Genomic DNA, 23,797 nt, shown 5'->3' with positions numbered 1-23,797 from the left:
CCATCAACCTGCCATGGGAAACCTTATCAAACACCTTACTAAAGTCCATGTATACGACATCTACAGCCCTTCCCTCATCAATTAACTTTGTCACTTCCTCAAAGAATTCTATTAGGTTTGTAAGACATGACCTACCCTGCACAAAACCATGCTGCCTATCACTGATAAGTCTATTTTCTTCCAGATGTGAATAGATCCTATCCCTCAGTATCTTCTCCAACAGTTTGCCTACCACTGACGTCAAGCTCACAGGTCTATAATTCCCTGGATTATCCCTGGTACACTTCTTAAACAAAGGGACAACATTAGCAATTCTCAAGTCCTCCGGGACCTCACCCGTGCTCAAGGATGCTGCAAAGATATCTGTTAAGGCCCCAGCTATTTCGACCCTCGCTTCCCTCAGTAACCTGGGATAGATCCCATCCGGTCCTCGGGACTTGTCCACCTTAATGTCTTTTAGAATACCCAAAACCTCCCCCTTCCGTATGACAACTTGACCGAGAGTATTTAAACATCCATCCCTAGCCTCAACATCCGTCTTGTCCCTCTCCTTTGTGAATACCGATGCAAAGTACTCATTAAGAATCTCACCCATTTCCTCTGTGTCCACGCATAAATTCCCTCTTTTGTCTTTGAGTGGGCCAATCCTTTCTCTAGTTACCCTCTTGCTCCTTACATACAAATAAAATGCTTTGGGATTTTCCTTAACCCTGTTAGCCAAAGATATTTCATGACCCCTTTTAGCCCTCTTTATTGCACGTTTGAGATTCGTCCTACTTTCCCGATATTCCTCCAAAGCTTCATCAGTTTTGAGTTGCCTCGATCCTATGTATGCTTCCTTTTTCATCTTAGCTAGTCTCACAATTTCACCCGTCATCCATGGTTCCCTAATCTTGCCATTTCTATCTTTCATTTTCACAGGAACATGTCTGTCCTGCACTCTAATCAACCTTTCCTTAAAAGACTTCCACATTTCAAATGTGGATTTACCCTTAAACAGCTGCTCCCAATCCACATTCCCTAGCTCCTGCCGAATTTTGTCATACTCTGCCTTTCCCCAATTTAGTACTCTTCCTTTCGGACCCCTCTTGTCCTTGTCCATGAGTATTCTAAAACTTACGGAATTGTGATCGCTATTCCCAAAGTAATCACCGACTGAATCATCAACCACCTGGCCGGGATCATTCCCCAATACCAGGTCCAGTATGGCCACTTCCCGAGTTGGACTATTTACATACTGCTCTAAAAACCTCTCCTGGATGCTCCTTACAAACTTTGCTCCATCTACGCCTCCAACACTACATGAATCCCATTCAATGTTGGAGAAGTTAAAATCTCCCATCACAACCGCCCTATTGCTCCTACATTTTCCTATAATCTGTCTACATATTTGTACCTCTACTTCATGCTCGCTTTTGGGAGGCCTGTAGTAAAGTCCCAACAATGTTACTGCACCCTTCCTATTTCTCAGCTCCACCCATATTGCCTCAGTGCTCGAATCCTCCATCATGCTCTCCTTAATCACAGCTGTGATATCATCTCTGACCAGTAATGCAACTCCTCCACCCCTTCTACCTCCCTCTCTATCCCTCCTGAAGCATCTATACACTGGGATATTCAGTTACCAGTCCTGCCCTTCCCTCAACCAAGTCTCAGTAATACCAATAGCATCATATTCCCAGGTACTGATCCAAGCCCTAAGTTCATCTGCCTTACCTGCTATACTTCTCGCATTAAAACAAATGCACCTCAGACCACCTTTGCGTTCATCATCTCTTCCCTGTCTACTCTTCCCCTTAGTCACATTGAGTTTATTGTCTCGTACCTTACTGGCTTTAGTTGCTGCTTCTTTACTGACCTCTAACTTCCTAATGGGCAGCACGGTAGCATGGTGGTTAGCATAAATGCTTCACAGCTCCAGGGTCCCAGGTTCGATTCCCGGCTGGGTCACTGTCTGTGTGGAGTCTGCACTTCCTCCCCGTGTGTGCGTGGGTTTCCTCCGAGTGCTCCGGTTTCCTCCCACAGTCCAAAGATGTGCGGGTTAGGTGGATTGGCCATGATAAATTGCCCGTAGTGTCCTAAAACAAAAAGTAAGGTTAAGGGTGGGGTTGATGGGTTACGGGTATAGGGTGGATACGTGGGTTTGAGTAAGGCAACCATTGCTCGGCACAACATCGAGGGCCGATGGGTCTGTTCTGTGCTGTACTGTTCTATCTATCTATCCTAATCTGGTTCCCATCCCCCTGCCACATTAGTTTAAAACCTCCCCAACAGTGTTAGCAAAAGCACCCCCTAGGACATTGGTTCCAGTCTTGCCCAGGTGTAGACCATCCGGTTTGTAATGGTCCCACCGCCCCCAGAACCGGTTCCAATGTCCCACAAATCTGAACCACCTCCCTCCTGCACCATCTCTCAAGCCACGTATTCATTCTGACTATTCTTGAATTTCTACTCTGACTGTCCCGTGGCACTGGTAGCAATCCTGAGATTACTACCTTTGAGGTCCTACTTTTTAACTTATCTCCTAACTCCCTAAATTCTGATTGTTGGACCTCATCCCTTTTTTTACCTATATCGTTGGTGCCTATATGCACCATGACAACTGGCTGTTCACCCTCCCCCTTCAGTGTGTCCTGCAGCCGATCGGAGACATCCCTGACCCGAGCACCCGGGAGGCAATATACCATTCGGGAGTCTCGTTTTCGACCACAGAAACGCCTGTCTACTCCCCTTACAATTGAATCCCCTATGACTATAGCCCTTCCAGTCTTTTTCCGCCCTTCTGTGCAGCAGAGCTAGCCATGGTGCCATGAGCCTGGCTACTACTGCCTTCCCCTGGTGAGTCATCTCCCCCAACAGTATCCAAAACGGTCCACCTGTTTTGGAGGGAGTTGACCGCAGGGGACACCTGCACTGCCTTCCTGCTCTTTCCCTGCATTTTGGTCACCCATTCCCTGTCTCCGTCACTGTAGAAGTCAGGTATTTTAAATACACTTAATATAGGTAAGTTAAATCCCAGTTTTAAAATGAAAGAAACATACAACTTCCAAACTCAGACATGTGTTTGGGAAACACAGAATCACTGATAAAAACATCACATTCTTTCAAGGGCATGGGCTAAATCCCATGGGCTGTAAGGTGGAATAATTAAAGGCTCCATTGTTCTAATTTCAGGCCACTTGTGATAACAGCCTGAACCACATTCCATAACGTATGCAAGCCGAAACATTTTAGACTGTGTCAAAAAAAACAGTTTATGATGAGATGACATAACGTCTTAATTGTTGCAGATAAGCAACAATTGGAAGTGGCGTTGCATCGTGAGGATGGACGGCTTGTTATCAAATCAAATGTGTTTTGAATATAGCTTAAACCAATTAGGATTATATTGGGGTGTGATCGGATCGCTTAAGAAAGAGTATATCCATGGATGATTTGGCCACCATTTTAGACAGAAAGACAGAAAGAAAGAAAGAGAGAAAGAAAGAAAGACAGAAGGAAAGAAAGACAGAAGGAAAGAAAGACAGAAGGACAAAAAGACAGAAAGAAAGAAAGAAAGAAAGAGACAGAGAGAAAGAGACAGGAAAGAGACAAAGAGAACAAGACAGAAAGAGAGAGAGAGAGAGAAAGTAAAGGAAGAGAATTAGAAAAGAGTTCTGTATTCCTATTTCATTTTCATACTTTGACTTCAGCCTTTGACTTTTAAAGTTGTGTTCAGGCTATTGTCTCAGAAGATAATTCCTGTGATTCTTTGAAGAAAATCAAATTGTCTACAAACTACCTTTTAAATGAAATTCAAGTTGTAACCAATGAACTTCAAATAAAACAATTCTTATTTGCACTTGACAAGTTTTTAACTTGAATTTCAACTGAGTTTCAACAATGTCTCAACAACAACCGGCAACCGTAAATTGAATAAACTTCACAAATTCAAAGATACAACAGTCACCAATCCTAATCTGCGGTGTGACCAACTCACTGAACGTGCTATCCACGACCTCCTCAGCATCGCGGATGCTCCAAAGTGAGTCCATCCGCAGCTCCAGAGCCGGCATGCGGTCTAACAGGAGCTGCAGCTGGACATACTTCCCGCACATGAAGAAGTCAGGGGCATCGGCCACGTCCCTGAACTCCCACATTGCGCACAAGGAGCATAACACGGGTCTGGGATCTCCTGCCATCTTTACCCTTTATCTTAACTGATTACAAATATAGTATCAAATAATTAATAAGTGAAAGGAATAAAGATTTTACTTACAGATCATAATACTCACCAACACACGAAGAGTTAAATTTCTCCCAGCAACTGCTAATTGGAGCACTTTCCTTGCCAGCCGACCAGGTCACTGCTTTGCTGTGATATCACCCTTCAAGGTAAGTTTTTAAAGAGATGAACTTACCTTCCCGACAACCACAGTTGTTTTTTTTTGATTAGAGGAGGGGGTAGGGAGGGAAACACTGAGGAAGTGTTTCAGGTTAAATTGTCACTTGACAACAGCCCCTTCACAAACCACCTTCAAATTAGGCTGACCGCACTGCACGTATGCAAATCTCCCCGGAACAACCAATCAGTAGCTCCGCTTTGCTGCCCTCTGCTGGATGCTTGCTTGCACTCGAACTCCTCGGGTCTCTATCGCAGGTACACCTCCAAATTAGGCTGACCGCACTGTGGTAGGGGCGGGGGGGTTCTTTACTGGGTATGTGTATTTGTTTCCATGTTATTTAATTATTATTTTTGCTAATTTATTGCTTCTGTATTTGGGGGGAGGGGGGAGGGTGCGGGGAGGTGGATATAGTTTTTTCTCTTTTTATCCGTGTTGTTGGTTAAAATTTGTTGAATATTTGAATATAAATTATTTAAGAAAAAACTGCATCAAGTGGCAGCTTGTGTTATTCCAAATTACATAACACAACAGCGGAGAACCACGATCTGGTACCTAAAGGGTTAACATGAGACTGAGTACAGTACCAGCAGAGGGCAGCAGAGCAGAGCTACTGATCAGCTGTTCTGGGGAAATTTGCATACGTGCAGTGCGGTCAGCCTAAGTTGAAGGTGAACCTGCGAAGAAGACCCAAGGAGTTTGAGTAAAGGCAAGGAACCAGCAGAGGGCAGCAGAGCAGAGCTACTGATCAGCTGTTCTGGGGAAATTTGCATACGTGCAGTGCGGTCAGCCTAAGTTGAAGGTGAACCTGCGAAGAAGACCCAAGGAGTTTGAGTAAAGGCAAGGAACCAGCAGAGGGCAGCAGAGCAGAGCTACTGATCAGCTGTTCTGGGGAAATTTGCATACGTGCAGTGCGGTCAGCCTAAGTTGAAGGTGGTTTGTGGAGGGGCTGTTGGCAAGTGGCAGTTAAACCCGAAACACTTTGTGAGTGTTTCCCACCCTACCTCCTCCTCTAACCAACCCCCCCACCCCACGGTGTTTGGGAAGCGGGAGCAGGGGCCTGTCGTGAAGGTGAGTGAGTGCCTTTAAATTTGCTTACCTTTCAGCAGGATCAGGGTTTGAGGTAATATCAGGTAAGCTCTTCCTTTCTTTTTCTTTTTCTTGTTTTTTTTTTAATCTAGAGGGGATGTCAGGGAAGGCAGTACAATGCTCCTCCTGCAGAATGTTTGAGGTGAGGGACGCCGTCAGTGTCCCTGCTGATTTCATCTGTGGGAAGTGCACCCAACTCCAGCTCCTCAAAAACCGTGTTAGGGACCTGGAGCTTGAGCTGGATGAACTTCGGATCATTCGGGAGGCAGAGGGGGTCATAGATAGGAGCTTCAGGGAAGTAGTTACACCAAAGACTGGAGATAGATGGGTAACTGTAAGAGGGACTGGGAAGAAGCAGTCAGTGCAGGGACCCCCTGCGGTCGTTCCCCTGAGTAACAAGTATACCGTTTTGGATACTTGTGGGGGGGACGACTTACCAGGGGCAAGCCATGGGGTACGGGCCTCTGGCACGGAGTCTGTCCCTGTTGCTCAGAAGGGAAGGGGGGAAAGGAGTAGAACATTAGTAATTGGGGACTCAATAGTCAGGGGCACAGATAGGAGATTTTGTGGGAGCGAGAGAGACTCACATTTGGTATGTTGCCTCCCAGGTGCAAGGGTACGTGATGTCTCGGATCGTGTTTTCCGGGTCCTTAAGGGGGAGGGGGAGCAGCCCCAAGTCGTAGTCCACATTGGCACTAACGACATAGGTAGGAAAGGGGACAAGGATGTCAGGCAGGCCTTTAGGGAGCTAGGATGGAAGCTCAGAGCGAGAACAAACAGAGTTGTTATCTCTGGGTTGTTGCCCGTGCCACGTGATAGTGAGATGAGGAACAGGGAGAGAGAGCAATTAAACACGTGGCTACAGGGATGGTGCAGGCGGGAGGGATTCAGATTTCTGGATAACTGGGGCTCTTTCTGGGGAAGGTGGGACCTCTTTAGACAGGATGGTCTACATCTGAACCTGAGGGGCACCAATATCCTGGGGGGGAGATTTGTTAGTACTCTTTGGGGGGGTTTAAACTAATTCAGCAGGGGCATGGGAACCTGGATTGTAGTTTTGGGGTGCGAGAGATTGAGAGTAGAGAGGTCAGGAGCACAGTTTTGACTTCGCAGGAGGGCGGCAGTGTTCAGGTCTGTGGTTTGAAGTGTGTCTATTTCAATGCCAGGAGTATACGAAATAAGGTAGGGGAACTGGCAGCATGGGTTGGTTCCTGGGACTTTGATGTTGTGGCCATTTCGGAGACATGGATAGAGCAGGGACAGGAATGGTTGTTGCAGGTTCCGGGGTTTAGGTGCTTTAGTAAGGTCAGAGAAGGGGGCAAAAGAGGGGGAGGTGTGGCGCTGCTAGTCAAGGACAGTATTACGGTGGTAGAAAGGATGCAAGATGGGGACTCTTCTTCCGAGGTAGTATGGGCTGAGGTTAGAAACAGGAAAGGAGAGGTCACCCTGTTGGGAGTTTTCTATAGGCCACCTAATAGTTCTAGAGATGTAGAGGAAAGGATGGCGAAGATGATTCTGGAAAAGAGCGAAAGTAACAGGGTAGTTGTTATGGGAGACTTTAACTTTCCTAATATTGACTGGAAAAGATATAGTTCGAGTACATTGGATGGGTCGTTCTTTGTACAATGTGTGCAGGAGGGTTTTCTGACACAATATGTTGACAGGCCAACAAGAGGTGAGGCCACTTTGGATTTGGTTTTGGGTAATGAACCAGGCCAGGTGTTAGATCTGGAGGTAGGTGAACACTTTGGAGACAGTGACCACAATTCGGTGACCTTTACGTTAGTGATGGAAAGGGATAAGTATACCCCGCAGAGCAAGAGTTATAGCTGGGGGAAGGGCAATTATGATGCCATTAGACATGACTTAGGATGTGTTGGTTGGAGAAGTAGGCTGCAAGGGTTGGGCACACTGGATATGTGGAGCTTGTTCAAGGAACAGCTATTGCATGTTCTTGATAAGTACGTACCAGTCAGGCAGGGAGGAAGGGGTCGAGCGAGGGAACCGTGGTTTACCAAAGAAGTGGAATCTCTTGTTAAGAGGAAGAAGGAGGCCTATGTGAAGATGAGGCGTGAAGTTTCAGTTGGGGCGCTTGATAGTTACAAGGAAGCGAGGAAGGATCTAAAGAGAGAGCTGAGACGAGCAAGGAGGGGACATGAGAAGTCTTTGGCAGGTAGGATCAAGGAAAACCCAAAAGCTTTCTATAGGTATGTCAGGAATAAAAGAATGACTAGGGTAAGAGTAGGGCCAGTCAAGGACAGTGGTGGGAAGTTGTGTGTGGAGGCTGAGGAGATAAGCGAGATACTAAATGAATACTTTTCGTCAGTATTCACTCAAGAAAAAGATAATATTGAGGAGGAGAATGCTGAGACCCAGGCTATTAGAATAGATGGCATTGAGGTGCGTAGGGAAGAAGTGTTGGCAATTCTGGACAAGGTGAAAATAGATAAGTCCCCGGGGCCGGATGGGATTTATCCTAGGATTCTCTGGGAAGCCAGGGAAGAGATTGCTGAGCCTTTGGCTTTGATTTTTAGGTCATCATTGGCTACAGGAATAGTGCCAGAGGACTGGAGGATAGCAAATGTGGTCCCTTTGTTCAAGAAGGGGAGTAGAGATAACCCCGGTAACTATAGGCCGGTGAGCCTAACGTCTGTGGTGGGTAAAGTCTTGGAGAGGATTATAAAAGATACGATTTATAATCATCTAGATAGGAATAATATGATTAGGGATAGTCAGCATGGTTTTGTGAAGGGTAGGTCATGCCTCACAAACCTTATCGAGTTCTTTGAGAAGGTGACTGAACAGGTAGACGAGGGTAGAGCAGTTGATGTGGTGTATATGGATTTCAGTAAAGCGTTTGATAAGGTTCCCCACGGTCGGCTATTGCAGAAAATACGGAGGCTGGGGATTGAGGGTGATTTAGAGATGTGGATCAGAAATTGGCTAGTTGAAAGAAGACAGAGAGTGGTAGTTGATGGGAAATGTTCAGAATGGAGTTCAGTTACGAGTGGCGTACCACAAGGATCTGTTCTGGGGCCGTTGCTGTTTGTCATTTTTATAAATGACCTAGAGGAGGGCGCAGAAGGATGGGTGAGTAAATTTGCAGACGACACTAAAGTCGGTGGAGTTGTAGACAGTGCGGAAGGATGTTGCAGGTTACAGAGGGACATAGATAAGCTGCAGAGCTGGGCTGAGAGGTGGCAAATGGAGTTTAATGTGGAGAAGTGTGAGGTGATTCACTTTGGAAAGAATAACAGGAATGCGGAATATTTGGCTAATGGTAAAATTCTTGGTAGTGTGGATGAGCAGAGGGATCTCGGTGTCCATGTACATAGATCCCTGAAAGTTGCCACCCAGGTTGATAGGGTTGTGAAGAAGGCCTATGGTGTGTTGGCCTTTATTGGTAGAGGGATTGAGTTCCGGAGCCATGAGGTCATGATGCAGCTGTACCAAACTCTGGTACGGCCGCATTTGGAGTATTGCGTACAGTTCTGGTCGCCTCATTATAGGAAGGACGTGGAAGCTTTGGAACGGGTGCAGAGGAGATTTACCAGGATGTTGCCTGGTATGGAGGGAAAATCTTATGAGGAAAGGCTGATGGACTTGAGGTTGTTTTCGTTAGAGAGAAGAAGGTTAAGAGGTGACTTAATAGAGGCATACAAAATGATCAGAGGGTTAGATAGGGTGGACAGCGAGAGCCTTCTCCCGCGGATGGAGGTGGCTAGCACGAGGGGACATAGCCTTAAATTGAGGGGTAATAGATATAGGACAGAGGTCAGAGGTGGGTTTTTTACGCAAAGAGTGGTGAGGCCGTGGAATGCCCTACCTGCAACAGTAGTGAACTCGCCAACATTGAGGGCATTTAAAAATTTATTGGATAAGCATATGGATGATAAGGGCATAGTGTAGGTTAGATGGCCTTTAGTTTTTTTTTCCATGTCGGTGCAACATCGAGGGCCGAAGGGCCTGTACTGCGCTGTATCGTTCTATGTTCTATGTTCTAGTACCGCCCACATAGTGATGCAAAACAGCTCCGACCTGGAGCTGGGGCCAGTCTAAAGATCACTAATAACATGTAAGGACCTAATAGAGAGTCCTTCACATCCCAACTACATATGTATGTAGTTCAGTATTGTTAATAAAGATATCTGTGTATCTTATACAAGACTGCCTCGTGGTATCCAAGCAGAATCATTCAAGTGTAGCGACAACAGAACAGATCATAGTAAACTCGGTAGTATCTTTCAGTTTTCCTTCGATGTTAGAAACTCAAGTTGTGGTTTGATCAAAGTTTTCGGGATATCCTGGGGAACAGATAGAGGAGACACGGAGAAACTGTTTCTGCTGATTGGGGAAGTCCAAGACTCGGGAGCTTGGACTGACAAAAGAGAGCCATAGAGTGGGCTTAGAAAATACTTCAACACCTAAAAGTGTGGCAGAAGATTGGAAATGTCTGCTGCAAAAGGCAATTTGTTCTCAATCAACAATAAATTTGACATCTGATATTTTGCGATATTTTTCAACCAAAGGTGCTCATGATGGGGATGAAAGGCGGGGAAATGGAGTCATAAAGCAGAGGAGACACAATTCATTGAATGGTGGTATAGACTCGAAGGCCAAATGTGCTAACTTGTGAATGAAGGGAAAGAATTGTAACTTGTGCCCGAGTATCATGAGAGAACGGTTGGGGAGTGGTGGAAAATGAAAAGAAAAGAGGAAAATAAATGCTGTGGCACAATAGAATGCTATCAAATAATACCAGTGTCAGGACTGTGGCCTTTAAATAGGGACAGTAAGAAGTCTTACAACACCAGGTTAAAGTCCAACAGGTTTGATTCAAACACGAGCTTTCGGAGCGCAGTTCCTTCCTCATTTTAAATAGGGAGAAAAGGAGGCAGCCAATGCCTACGGCCATACTAGTCTGAAAACGCCCAATCTCGTCTGATCTCGGAAGCTAAGCAGATTCAGGCTTGGTTAGTACTTGGATGGGAGACCGCCTGGGAATACCCGGTGCAGTAGGCTTTTGCTGCCACCAGAGGCTGCTCAAATCTCACCATCCTCACACTCACATTCAGCAATCCACAAACATCCTTTTCACTCCACGCTCCTCCACACACACACAAACTCTTCTTTTCTCTCTATCTTATTGCTGTACATTATCCTCCTGCTACACAAAGACAAGAGGGCTGATTGAGATCGGAGAAGAAACGCGAAACACCAGAGTGAGATTCTCTGGCATCGCCGAACATGTTTCTTGGCGGCAGGAGGTGACGCATCGTTGGCCGGCAGCGGCATCTTCTGGTCCCGCCGGTGTGAATCCACCCGACGCTGCCGGGAAACCTGCAGCAGTGTGAACGGCCAGAAGAACTCAACCCAGATCTTACATTACTTTTGTCCACTCACACACAACTCTGAATGTTCACTTGCCAGATTTATTATCACGCCATTCTGTTTTAAAAGAATCTTATAACTGGGGGTGTGGATAGGGTTGAAACTGCAGCAAGGTGGAAAAAGGTGTACAGAGGGTTTTAAAGCTAAATTCAGAAGTTAAGGCATTGGGGTGGTGTAACACTTTGGTTAAAGGCAAGTAGAATGTAACATGAAGAGTCAGAGTGTAACTGTAATAGTACATCAGCAAATAACATCCATGAAAAGAGCAGAACTGAAATCAATAAAATTCAAGGGTCTTCCGCGAGATTCACTGGATCAAATGACAGGCTGTGTGAATTCATAAAGTCTATGCCTAAAATGTGCTCTGCTGTGTGGGGCAGATCCACTAAAACTATGGGGTGTCTTGTTGTGATGTTACCTATCTGAATGGGTACAGGGGCTGTGATGTGTCCCTGCTGTGAGTGGCCTGTGAAGCCGCTGAGGGTGATTGTGGCTGTAGTGGGCCACGTGTCTTTTTGAAACATATTGGAGGAATTCATTGTGGTGCAGGTCCCTCCTGTGTCCCAGAGTAATTCAATGGGCTGTCCCCGTATTTTTGCTGCGACTACTGGTCGTCCGGACCTATCCCAAAGGGTGTCACAGACCCAAGTGGGGGGAGCGCGAACACCGTCAGTCTGTTCCGTCCATGTGTTCCGTCCATGTCTGACTGATCTGAATGGGTGCCTACACTGTGAATGGGCTTTGTCCTGTTCCTATTCAGAATGCCTGTTTGCTGGGCTCTCTGCCTTTTGTGGGGCATTGCATTCTCGAGCAAAGTGTCCCAATTGTCCACAGTTGTAACACTCCTGTGGTTTCTGTGGGGGGCTGTTCCTGCCTTCATTCACCCATGCGGGGTTCTGGTGTGCTCTAACTGCCTGAATATCAGCCTCTGCCTGCTGATCTTCGGGTTTCCTAACTGCGGGTTTACTATGGACAGATTGCTCCCAAGCGCGGGACAATCTTTTTAAAACCCATTTCTCATTATGAGTTTCCTCTGAGGGGGTCATAGTTAGTGCAAGCTCTTTGTCCTGCCTCTGTGGCATGGGAGATAAGGATGCGGGTCCATTTGGCCGTATTGTCTGGGGTCAAATGGGCGCGGTTTAAGTCACCGAAAACTGTTGTAAAATGTATCCACAGACGTCCTGCAAACGCTGTGGGGTGTTCAGTTTTCTTTTGCCTGCACTTATTCAGGCCATCTACTGGGTCACCTCTGTTATAACCGATCGTGTCTAGGATCGCCGTGTGCATCTCTGCAAGGGTGCCTTCTCCTACGTTCGGGGGGTCGAGAAGGGCCACTACAACTGAGGGGTCTAAACTTAAAACGGTGAGCTTCACCTGCTCACGCTCATCCAGGCTGCACATGGTCGCCTGCTGCTTTACTCTAGCGAAGAATTGGTGGGGAGCTGCGGTGGGGAGGAATGGTGGGATCTTCTCGCACGCGTCCCTTAGTTGGGTCACGGTTAAGGGGGTGGTGTACGTGAATTCCGCGTCTCCGTCCGCTGCGGCTGTGCGGTGGGTGGTGACTGGATTCATTGGTGCCTGATATATCTGCTCTGTGGGGGGTTGGGGTGCTTTTCTTTTCTGGGGCTTTCCCTGCGTACATGTTCCCTGAACATATCTCTGCGCTGTCTCACTCAGTTCCTGCCAATCAGTGCCATCTTCTTCCTCTAACTGAGATCCAAATGTGCTTTGAAACCCATTTTGTACGGAAAGCAAAGACTGCAGTTCAGCAATCTGCTTCCGACATTTCGCATGGTCTAAGGAGCTTTGTCTCTGCTCCGTGGTAGCAGCATGGAGTGCTCTTAACGCTGCCTTTAAGTCATTACATTGCTTTCGCAATGCCTCTACCTGCTTCTCTGTTTCCTCTCTTACCAGGACTGCACGTGCGTGTCCTGATAGGCCTTATCGTACTGTGTTTGGAAGCTGCTCAGATGCGCTAGACAAGACTGGTGAGCCCTCTTGGCATCATCCACCTGTCTGTCCTTCGCTGCCATCTTCTTCCATAATCCTATATTCTCGCTCTCTACCTCGCTAACATCAACCTTGCTCATTTGATGTTTCTCCTCTAACTCTTTGCGGAGCGTCTGAACGACCTCCTCTGTGCCTCTCGATTGTGCCAAACAGGACACAATTGCCATCGGCTTACGTGCTTTTCCTACACTCTTTTTATGAATCTCACTCAGGTTCTCCCACCAAATATGTCCTATACACCCGGGACCTGTTTCCTCATTTGAGCAAAAGTCATTCCAAAGGGGCCATCCCTTCCCTTCGAGGTACTTCCTCAATTCAACTTCCCAAACGTGACACTGACCTACTCTGCTGCTGCTCGCTGCGACCACGAATTGTTGAGGGTTCATGAGGCGTTCCATTGCCTGCATGGCCATTTTCCCTATCTTAATGCTTTCTTTTAAATTTGGAACAAGGGATACTAAGGCGGTGCTGTGAACACGGATACAGCTTTCGCTAATTTCCGGAAAACAAACTCCCGACAGTTTTTCGCAATAGAATCTATCAGTTTTACCTTATAACCCTGAAGGTTACGCATGCAAAAACACACTTCCGAATTATGAGGATTGATCAGAACTGCTTGAACACTTGTGGTTGTTTCTGTTCCCAATTGGATTCTAATTTCAAATTTCTAGGTTCTCTCGGAGTGGTGAGGCTACTTCTAGATTGAGTCCCGTCAGAGTTCGCCACTAAATGTTGCTCATTTTGGTGAGTGTGCTTTACACTCAATTGGCTCTGTTTTATTCCCTTGCTCTAGAGTCGCCAGGTATCTTTATGATACCACCACGAGGTTCAAGTTCAAGTGCTGATCAATAACTCAATACACCAGTTAGTAAGGTTCAAATCAAAACACATTTATTATATACACAGTCAATCGCTACTCATGCATAAATACTGCAAAACTAAGCTACTTCTACCACTACAGGCCAATACTTATCTTCTGGAAAAGGAACCCACTGGGTCAGGGAACAATGGCCTCTTGTTTAATCCTGAGACTGCAGGCTTCCAGCTGGTACGGACTAAGGGTCAGGAGCGCCTATCTCGTAGCGTGCGTTGACTGGACACTTACTTGTTGGTGCAGCTGCAAGGCAGTTCAGGGTCAAGTGTTGTTTCGGTCTGCTGCGTGACCCTGCCGAAAAGTCTATCGAGAGAAACTGCCAAGAGACCGAATTGAACTTTGGACCTGTCTTTATTGGCCACAGGGGCTTCGTGCCCTTTTGGGCAGACCCCGTACCTGACTCCAATCGATTGGATCATGTACCAATCGATTGGTTTGAATTCCCCAATACTGGGGCTGTTTCCTGATCGCTGGGCGGTCCTTGGGTGGCGCCGAGAAGTCTGGTTTTACCTCAATTATCCTAACTGTTGCTATTTTGCCTGGGAATCGCTCATTAATATTCAGATTGCTGGTTTCAATGCTGTCTGCTTTCTGCAACTCGAATATACAGAAGAACTCTGCAAACTGCTTGTTTTCTCATACTGTCCAATTTTCCCTGCGTTCTTTGCGAATCTCCATTTTAAGTCAAGAAGTGGCCAACCCAGGTGGCTACAATAGGTGCGCAAGGTGTGCGAGACGGTCAGCGAACCATGTCCTTATATTCTGGGCACGCCCAAAGCTTAAAGGATTCTGGCAGGGGTTTGCGAATATCATGTCCAAAGTGTTGAAAACAAGTTTGGCACTGAGTACAGAGGTGGCGATTTACGGAGTGTCGGAAGAGCCGGGAATCCAGGAGGAGAAAGAGGCAGCTGTTTGTCGACTTCTTTGGGGAAAATGAATCATCAGCAGAAGGGGGTGGGGGGGCGGTTGGGGTTTAGCTTAGTTTAGAGTAGGGGGTCAGTAAAGGTAGGACCTGTAAGGGAGCAAGACGGGCTTTTCACTATGTTTATATTTGCATGTACATTGTCATAAAACCATAAATACCTCAATAAAATGTATATAACAATACCTATTTACTATGTAATCTACTGACCACACATCTCGTGTGTCTCAAAAACATGGGCAAGTGAACTAGCCTAAATCCCATCATACACTGCTGCCAGAGTAGGCACAGAGGGGCAGCACGGTAGTAGAAGTGAATAGTACTGTGGCTTCACAGTGCCAGGGTCCCAGATTCGATTCCCTGCTGGGTCGCTGTCTGTGCGGAGTCTGCACGTTCTCCCCTTGTCTGCGTGGGTTTCCTCCGGGTGCTCCAGTTTTCTCCCACAGTCCAAAGACGTGCAGGTTAGGTGGATTGGCCATGATAAATTGTCCTTAGTGACCAAAAAGGTTAGGAGGGTTATTGGGTTACGGGGATAGGGTGGAAGTGATTGCTTAAATGGGTCGGTGCAGACTCAATGGGCCGAATGGCCTCCCTCTGCACTGTATGTTCTATGTTTACATGATTATCACTGCTATGTCCTAAAATACAAGTTTAATGGTTAATAATGATTATCCAGTACACGTTATAATTAAATCTCAATCTTTAATAAACTAACTTATGTAAAACTACTCTAGTGGCATCCTAGCTATTCAGTTTTAAGAGGTCTCATTGCTGGACACCCACTTCAATCCCCCATTTTGGCTCTTGGCTAGCCCAAGAATAGGCCATTAAATAGACATGCTGAACTTGTTGGAGTCAAGCCTGGGTGTGGAATGGTCAACAGGTTAGAGCTGTAACAGTTCCTTTTTATCAAGAGGCCGACTGGCTTTGTGCCATTCCCTAATGCGGCCCACAAGTGCAGGATGTGTGGGTGCCCCTTCTGGATGTATCGATGAATCCCCCCTTGGCGGCACAGTGGAAACTCCGCCACATGCCGCCTAACAAACGCCCTAATCTGCATGTATCTAAAGGTGTTCCCTGGGGGGAGGCCCAACCTTCCCTCCAACTCCTCCAAGGTCGCAAACCCCGTCGACAAAGAGGTCCTCCATCCGCCTGATACCTGCCCTGTGCCAGCTCAAAAACCTTCCATCCATCCTCCCTGGAAAAACCGGTGGTTCCCCTGTATCAGGGACCAAATTGAAGCCTTCATCACCCCCCTCTGCCGCCCTCCGCTGCCCCCAAATCTTGAGGGTAGCCGGCACCACCGGACTCGTAGTATACCGTGTTGGGGGGAATGGCAACGGCGCTGCCACCAGCGCCTCCAGGCTCATGCCCACACAGGACGCCACCTCCATCCTTTTCCAAGCTGCCCCCTGCCCCTCCACCACCCACCTACGTATCGTCGCCACATTGGCGGCCCAGTAGTGCCCACACAGTTTGGGCAACACCAACCCCTCCACATCCCTATTCCGCTCCAGGAACCCTTCTCACCCTCGGAGTCTTCTGCACCCACACAAACCCCGTAATACTCCTATTGACCCTCCTGAAGAAAGCCTTCGGAGTCATGATAGTGAGTCACTGTAAGAGGAACAAAAACTCGGGTGCACCATCATTTTGACAGACTGGACCCTGCCCGCTAGGGAGAATGGCAACACATCCCACCTCCTAAAGTCCTCCTCCATCTGCTCCACCAGCTTCGTAAAGTTGAGCCTGTGCAGGGTCCCCCAGGTCCTGGCTATCTGGACCCCCAGGTACCTGAAACTCCTCTCCGCCCTTTTCAGCGGGAGCTCCCCAATCCCTCTCTCCTGGTCAACTGGATGCACCATGAACAGCTCACTCTTCCCCACGTTGAGCTTATACCCGGAGAAGCCCCCGTACTCCTCAAGTGTCCTCATCACCTCCGCATCCGCCCCACGGGGTCTGCCACATACAACAATAAATCATCCGCGTATAACGACAGCCGATGCTCCTTCGCCCCCCCCCCCCCCCCCCCGCACTATCCCCCTCCAGTTCCTCGACTCCCTCAGCGCCATGGCCAGGACCTCGATCGCCAACGCGAACAGCAGGGGAGACAGGGGACACCCCTGCCTCGACCCCCGGTACAGTCGAAAATTCTACGACCTCCTCCCATTCATAACCACACTCGCCACCGGGGCATCATACAGCAGCCTCACCCACTTAACAAATCCCTCTCCAAACTCAAACCTTTTCAGAAGCTCCCTAAGATATCCCCATTCCACCCTATCGAAGGCCTTCTCCGCGTCCATCGCCGCCACTTTCTCCGCTTCCCCATCCACCAACAGCATCATTATGACATTGAGAAGCCTCCGTACATTGACGTTCAGGTGCCTCCCCTTCACAAAACCCGTCTGATCCTTGTGTATGACCTGCGGCACCACGTCCGCCACCCTCCTGGCCAAGACCTTTGCTAGCAGCTTCGCGTCCACGTTGAGGAGCGAAATCGGTCTATGCGACCAGCACTGAAAGGGGTCCTTCTCCCGCTTCAGAATCAATGAGATCAACGCCTTAGACATCGTCGGGGGCGAAGCCCCCCTTCCCTCGCCTCATTAAAGGTCCTTCCTAGCAGCGGGCCCAGCAGGTCTGAAACCTTCTTAAGAATTCAACCGGGAACCCATCGGGCCCCGGTGCCTTCCCCGGCTGCATGCTCCCCATCGCGATAACCAGCTTCTCCAGCCCAACTGGTGCCCCCAACCCCCCTACCTGCTCCTCCCCCACTCTCGGAAACCTTAGCTTGCCCAGAAAGTGGTCCATTCCTCCCTCCTCCACTGACCGGAATAGTTCCTCATAAAAGGCACTGAAAACTCCGTTAATGCACCTCGCACTCCGCACCAGACTTCCTCCTCCATCCCTAATTCTCCCTATTTCCCTAGCCGCCTCCCGCTTCCGGAGCTGGTGCGCCAGCATCCGACTCGCCTTTTCCCCGTATTCGTATACCGCCCCTGTGCCCTCCTCCACTGCGCCTCCGCCTTCCTGGTGGTCAATATATCAAACTCCGCTTGGAGGCTGCGCCGCTTCCTCAACAGCCCTTCCTCCGGGACCTCCTCGTACCTCCTGTCCACCCTCACCATTTCTTCCACCAGCCTCTCCCTCTCCCTTTTCTCCCCCCTCTCCCTATGCGCCCTGATGGAGAACAGCTGCCCCCTAACCACCGCCTTCAGCGCCTCCCAGACCACCCCCACCAGCACCTCCCCGTTATCATTAATTTCTAGGTACCCTTCTATACACCACCGGACCCGCCTGCACACCTCCTCGTCCGACAGCAGCCCCACCTCCAACCTCCACATCAGGCGTTGGTCCCTCCCCTCGCCCAGCTCTCGATCCACGCAATGCGGGGCGTGGTCTGTAATAGCTATCGCCGAATAATCCGCACCTTCCACCATCGGAATCAACGCCCTGCTCAGAACAAAAAAGTCAATCCGGGAGTAAGCCTTGTGGACATGGGAGAAGAACGAAAATTCCCTAGCCCCTGGCCTCATGAATCTCCAGGGGTCCACCCCTCCCATCTGGTCCATGAACCCCCTCAACACTTTGGCCGGCGCTGGCCTCTTACCCGTCCTGGACCTCGAGTTAAAATCCCCTCCCATTATTAAACCCCCGTCTCGAGGTCCGGAATCCAGCCCAGCATACGCCGCATAAAACCCGCATCGTCCCAATTTGGGGCGTACACAATGACCAGCACCACCCACTCCCCCTGGAGCTTACCCCTTACCATCACATATCTGCCACAGCTATCCGCCACCACACTCGACGCCACAAACGACACTCTCTTCCCCGCCACCCCCCGGTTCTTCGCATCTAACCCCGAATGGAACACTTGCCCAACCCACCCCTTTCTCAACCTCACCTCATCCACCACCCTAAGGTGTGTCTCCTGGAGCATGGCCACATCCGCCCTCAGCCCCTTCAGATGCGCGACCAGCCGGGCCCGCTTGACCGGCCCGTTCAAACCCCTTACATTCCAGGTGACCAGCCGAATCGGGGGGCTCTCCCCCCCCCCCCCCCCCTGCCAATCAGCCATATCTCCTCCTTGGCCAACCATGTGCCCGTGGTCCCCGCATGGCCCGTTCCCAACAGTGGCAGATATTTTTCCCGCCCCCCCCCTTAAAGACCTCAGTTCCCTATCGGCCTTTCCAGCAGCAACCCGGTACTCCCCCCCATTCCCTGCTGCTCAAGCCATCCCAATGACCCCCCCCCTCCCCGCCCCGGTGTAACACTGCGCCTCCCCTCCCTACCCACCAACAGGCACAGTCCCCTCCCATTTTGGCCCCAGCGCAGGAAAACACCCGCGCATCTGAATTAAGCCCCGTCCCTCAGCCCAAAGCGCGGGGAAAAAGCCGGCGCCACCCGCTCGGCCGGCCCCACCCCCACTTAGCGAATTCCCAGGCCCAAACTCCCCCTCCCTGGCCCGGGCAACCGTTCCCTCCCCCGAGGCCCCGTCAACCTTCCCCAACCTTCAACCCCTCCCAATCCAACACTTTCACCCCTTTCCCGGAGCCCGTCCAACGGGCCTACAAAAAATCCCCCAAACTTCCCCAAAAAGAAAAACAAAACAAAGGAACAAGGAAGAATAGGTGACCAAAGAAGCGCCGGCTGTAACAGGCTAAACTTCACCCCTCTCCTGTGCAGCACTGTTTTCGGCCGGTTATAACCGGCCCTTTTCTTCGCCACCTCCGCGGTCCAGTCCTGGTAAATTCGGACCTCTGCATTCTCCCACCTTCTGCTCCGCTCCTTCTTGGCCCACCTGAGCACACATTCTCGATCGACGAACCGGTGAAACCGCACCAGCACCGCCCTTGGCGGCTCGTTGGGCTTGGGCTTCCTCACTAGCACTTGTTGGGCCCCCTCCAGCTCCATGGGCCCCTGGACGGACCCCGCTCCCATTAGCGAATTCAGCATAGTGACCACATAGGCCCCCAGGTCCGATCCTTCCAGCCCCTCCGGGAGGCCCAGGATCCGCAAATTCTTCCGCCGCGAGCGGTTCTTAATTTCCTCAAGCCTCGCCTGCCATTTCTTGTGGAGTGCCTTGTGCACCTCCACCTTCACCGCCAGGCCTAGGATTTCATCCTCGTTCTCCGAGGCTTTTTGCCGCACCTCGCGGTTCTTCGCCCACTGGGCCGTCTGGGTCGCCAGGAGCTTGTTGAAAGAGGCTTTAGTGGTTCCAGCAGCTCAGCTTCAACTCCCTAAAACAGCGATGGAGCAGCTCCTGCTGTTCCTGCGCCCACGCTGCCGGCTCTCCGCCATCTTGTTCTTCCTCCCTCGCACTGTTCTCTGCAACAGCACCGATGTTTTAACCGCCCCGCTCCTGGTCCAGTCCATCCACCGGCAGGGAAGCATTACTGAAGCCTTCCCACACCGGGAAATGTCCGTCAAGCGCCGTTACGTGCCCTAGGAAGAGCCCAAAAGTCCAAATATAGCGGGAGCCACCGAACGTGCGGCTTAGCTCCGGATCGCCGCAACCGGAAGTCCCCACTTGATGCAGTTTTGAGTCAAAGATGCTCCAGACATTGAAGGGAGTTCAATGTGTTTCATTGAACTATTAGCACAGTTCTCAATTAGTTTGACTCTATGTTAATCTAAATGTTGTAACTCAGTCTAACTGAACCAACCACATGCTGGGGTATGATGCTGAGGGTACACCCTGTCTCACTCTGTAGATGTTGGTCTGTGGAAAGAGGCGGGGTGTGAGTGCCTCGTCCCTTTTATAGTGAGATACCACTCCTGAGTGTCCTGACTGCTCATTGGTCGTGTCCTATTCTATGTGTTCATTAGCTGCATGTTTGCATATCATGACACTCCACCTCCCCTAACTATATCCCCTGTGTAAAGACTGACATTAGTTTACACACACCCCCAGCGATGTGTTTCTCGGCAGCGGGAGGCGACGCGCCATTCACTGGCGGCAGGATTCTCTAATCCCACCGCTGTCAATAACAATTCTCATTGAAACCACCCCACTCCACCGGGAAACCAGCAGGCAGGGGTGTGCTGCCAGTAGCACCAAAGAATCCCGTTGCTGGCGAACGGCCAGAGAATTACGGCCTCTATTTCTGCTAAGGAACTGTTTCTAAGGAAGCAACATTTACTTTAGCTGCTTTTTCTGAAGCTTCATACACATTAATTGGATTTCATATTCTTGGCTAATTTATTGTCATTTTGTTAATTACCTTATGATCAACCTTTTGGTGGCCCTTTCCCGGTCAATCATGAGGCTTACTGCTTGCCTATGCAACTGAGAATTCCCTTCGTTATTTACCACCATACATTCCAGTCATTTTACCTAATCAACTGTAGCCAGCTCTGGACTCATACCTGAGTAATTGTCTTTGTTTCATTTCAAGGTTTTCGACTGGGACTGGATTATGTTGTTTTCAAGCTTCATATGAAATTCAATGTTACCATCACTTTTCCACATTGGATCTTTTACTGTGAGATTACAAATTAATCTTGCCTCATTGCACAATGCTGGATCTAAGTAGCTTTACCCCTGGTTGGTTCCGCAACAATCAGGAAACTAACATAAAATCTTTCAACAAGTTCCTCATCTGGAAAACCTTTGAAAATGTAATTTGTCCAGTCTTTATATAAAAAGTAAAAACTCCACAATTATTAAATTGCCTTTGTTACAACCCCAATTACGTCTTCTTTCGTGTTCTGTCTATTGGTGTAACCTCTGTATGGACTCTGCATACTACTCCCACCAGAGATTTCTGACCCTGCTGTCCCGAATCTCCGCCCACAATGATTCTGCTTCCTGATCTTCTGAAACAAGATCCTTTTGCATTTTCTTAAAAAACATTTTATTAAGGTAATTTTATAATAATAACAGTAACAACGACAGTAAACAATGCAAATCTAAATATAAACATAGTGCATAAATCATCTCCATCCCTAACACGTCCCTCCTACCCTAAACAAAAAATAGCCTAACCCATCCTCCCCACGTTTAAAATTTTTGCCTCCGCTGACAGTTAATTTTCCCCGAAGAAGTCGACAAACAGCTGCCACCTCCGGGCGAACCCTAGCATTGATCGTCTTAGGGCGAACTTGATTTTCTCAAGACTGAGAAACCCAGCCATGTGGTAACCCATTTTGGGGGCTTCCAATCCCTCTACCCCAAAAAACTTGCTCATCTGGGCCACTGTCATGTATGTCCGGTAAACTGCCTTAAATTGTATCAGGCTGTGCTGGCACATGATGAGAATGTATTGACTCTACTCAAGGCATCCGCCTACAGACCTGCCTCTATCTTTCCTCCTCGCTCATCTTCACATTTGACCTTTAGCTCCTCTATCTGAGTTACCTCCGACGCCATGAGTTCTTTGCAGATATCTGATACTTTCCCCTCTCCCACCCACGTTCGGGAAACTACCCTGTCCTGTCTCCCCGTGGCGGTAGGAGCAGAAAGGTCGAAAACTGTCTTCGCAAAAAATCCCGTACCGGCAGATACCTGAATCCGTTTCCTGCTGGCAATTCAAATTTCTCCTCTAACTCCTTCAAACAGGGGAAGCTACAAGATCCTTTGACACTCACATCTTCATGTCCTCCTTTTAACCTAGGCTACTCCTCCTCATTTTCCATTCTGGTTGTCTATTGAAAATGTGGTGTATCCTGGATTACTAATTTCCCAACCTTGGTCACCTTGTAACCGTGTTCCTGTAATGCCAATTGGATCTCACGTTCATCTCTATTTATGTTGCCCGTTTGTCAATCTTAATGTGAATGCTGCCTTCATCCCGCGGAAGAGCCTTGAATTTTATTTATTTTAGTACTGCTCTTTTCATGGATGTTATTTGCTGATGCACTATTACAGTTACACTCTCTGACTCTTCATGTTACATTCTACTTGCCTTTAACCAAATTGTTACACCAGCCCAATGCCTTGACTTTTGAATTTAGCTTTGAAACCCTCCCTATACCTTTTTCCACCTCGTACCTCCCTTCCACCACAGTAACGTTTTTAGTTTCAACACCTATCCACACCCCCAGTTATAAGATTCTTTTAAAACAGAATGGCGTGGAATGAATCTGGCAAGTGAACATTCAGAGTCGTGTGTGAGTGGACAAAAGTAATGTAAGACCTGGGATGAGTTCTTCTTGCTGTTCACACTGCTGGGGGTGTCCCGGCAACGTGGGGAGGATTCACACCGGCGGGACCAGAAGATGCCGCTGCCGGCCAACGATGGACCACCTCCCACCGCTGAGCAACACGCCATGCGGAGGCCAGAGAATCTCGCCCTGGTGTTTTGTGTTTCTTCTCATCTCAATCACCCCTCTTGGCTTTGTGTAGCAGGAGGATAATGTACAGCAATAAGATAGAGAGAGAGAGAGAGTTTGTGTGTGTGTGCAGGAGCGAGGAGTGAAAAGGATGTTTGTGGATTGCTGAATGTGAGTGTGAGGATGGTGATGTTTGAGCAGCCTCTGGTGGCAGCAAAAGCCTACTGCACCTGGTATTCCCAGGCGGTCTCCCATCCAAGTACTAACCAGGCCTGAATCTGCTTAGCATCCGAGATCAGACGAGATCGGGCGTTTTCAGACTAGTATGGCCGTAGGCATCTGCTGTCTCCTTTTCTACCTAGTTAAAGGCCACAGTCCTGGCATTAATATTATTTCATAGCATTCTACTCTATCAAATATTTTTTTTTTTCATTTTACCCCTTCCCCACCTCATTCTCTCAGGGCTCTGGCCCCAGACACATCTGACAAGCTTTTCCCTTCTTCAGGAACCTAGGAACAGAAGTCACTTATTTGGCCCTTTGAGTCTATCCAACCATGGAATGAATCCTGGCTGATCTGCCATAGAACATAGAACATAGAACATAGAACAGAACAGGCCCTTCGGCCCTCGATGTTGTGCCGAGCAATGATCACCCTACTCAAACCCACGTATCCACCCTATACCCGTAACCCAACAACCCCCCCTTAACCTTACTTTTAGGACACTACGGGCAATTTAGCATGGACAATCCACCTAACCCGCACATCTTTGGACTGTGGGAGGAAACCGGAGCACCCGGAGGAAACCCACGCACACACGGGGAGGACGTGCAGACTCCGCACAGACAGTGACCC

The 23,797-nt window shown here is 48.8% G+C and overlaps 2 non-coding genes across 2 annotated transcripts; one reads left to right on the top strand and one right to left on the bottom strand.

The window, feature by feature from the left end:
* Positions 1 to 10,374: 10,374 nt before the first annotated feature.
* Positions 10,375 to 10,493, top strand: LOC119975330. Its single transcript, XR_005462746.1, has one exon. It is a non-coding gene; the product is annotated as a 5S ribosomal RNA (ribosomal RNA).
* Positions 10,494 to 23,160: 12,667 nt separating this feature from the next.
* LOC119975324 lies at positions 23,161 to 23,279 on the bottom strand. The gene has a single exon (XR_005462740.1). It is a non-coding gene; the product is annotated as a 5S ribosomal RNA (ribosomal RNA).
* Positions 23,280 to 23,797: the final 518 nt, after the last annotated feature.

The sequence above is a fragment of the Scyliorhinus canicula genome, chromosome 12, assembly GCF_902713615.1.
Source record: "Scyliorhinus canicula chromosome 12, sScyCan1.1, whole genome shotgun sequence".
Lineage (NCBI taxonomy): Eukaryota > Metazoa > Chordata > Chondrichthyes > Carcharhiniformes > Scyliorhinidae > Scyliorhinus > Scyliorhinus canicula.
The sequence above is the reverse complement of the archived record's forward strand: the minus strand, read 5'-3'. Positions and strand labels throughout refer to the sequence as shown.